The sequence below is a fragment of the Helianthus annuus genome, chromosome 17 (assembly GCF_002127325.2).
Source record: "Helianthus annuus cultivar XRQ/B chromosome 17, HanXRQr2.0-SUNRISE, whole genome shotgun sequence".
Classification (NCBI taxonomy): Eukaryota; Viridiplantae; Streptophyta; class Magnoliopsida; order Asterales; family Asteraceae; genus Helianthus; species Helianthus annuus.
This window is the reverse complement of record NC_035449.2, coordinates 8039761-8040798: the sequence shown is the minus strand read 5'-3', so window position 1 is coordinate 8040798 and position 1038 is coordinate 8039761.

Genomic DNA, 1038 nt, shown 5'->3' with positions numbered 1-1038 from the left:
GGAAAAATACGTCAGTTTACACTGGTAAATACAAATCGACTGACTCATTTTGAAAATGATTGAAAATTGATTTAAATGCACAAGGCATAACTATTTTTATTAACTTGGGATATTTATGCAATATAAACTTGTGAACGATTTACATGTACCCGTACTTATGGTGGCCCGGGATCTGCTGTCCGGGCTAAAGATTAAATGACACACCACATTAAAGAGTTATACACGCCGGGTGTACGCCTACACCCCGTGCTCTGGTCGTGGCCATCTCGTAAGATAATGCCAAGGATATCCGGGACACGGTCAATAACCCCCCAAAGCCTAAAGTAAGACAAGACTGTTTAAACGAGTCGCACAAGCAATTCAAGACTGTACACCCATAAGGTGCAGGACTTGTGCGCCCGATCAAGCGGTATTTTAAATACCGTATCCCAAGCCCGTATAGGGAAAATAAGTCAAAATGTATTTACCTGAGCAAGTATGAATCACAAACAGTAAGTGTAGGTAGCTTTTACTGGGCCTCCTAATCTGGAACAAAGGTTTATAATAACCTATTAGATTTCTAACGGGTCTTTTATTTAAGCCTAAGCTTTGACCGGTTAGTTTTAAGGACGATACGGTACATGCGCACGATTAAGCGAAGGACCGGATAGAATGTGATTTAGACCCGACAAGTTTGTATACTTGTATAATATGGGTATACTAAATACATTCTGAATTTTGAAATAAAAATGATAACGTTTGACCCGTTTCGGTCAATTTACGCAAACTAGTTACGTAAACCGAACCGAACGCAAAAAGGGCGTTACGGGTAGCCAAGAGAGTCAAATGCAAGTTCCCTGAGATAATATGCTTTAAATATGATATAATATCAGTAAGTTATGTTCTATATTGCCCGGAATAATTTTAAACTCAATTTATGCCTTATAAGGGCATTTTGGTCATTTAAAAAATTATAAAAGAGTCAAATTAGAAATCTGAGTTACGGGTCTGAATTATACAGTAAATACACTTAATATGACATGTTAAAACAGTAGGGTA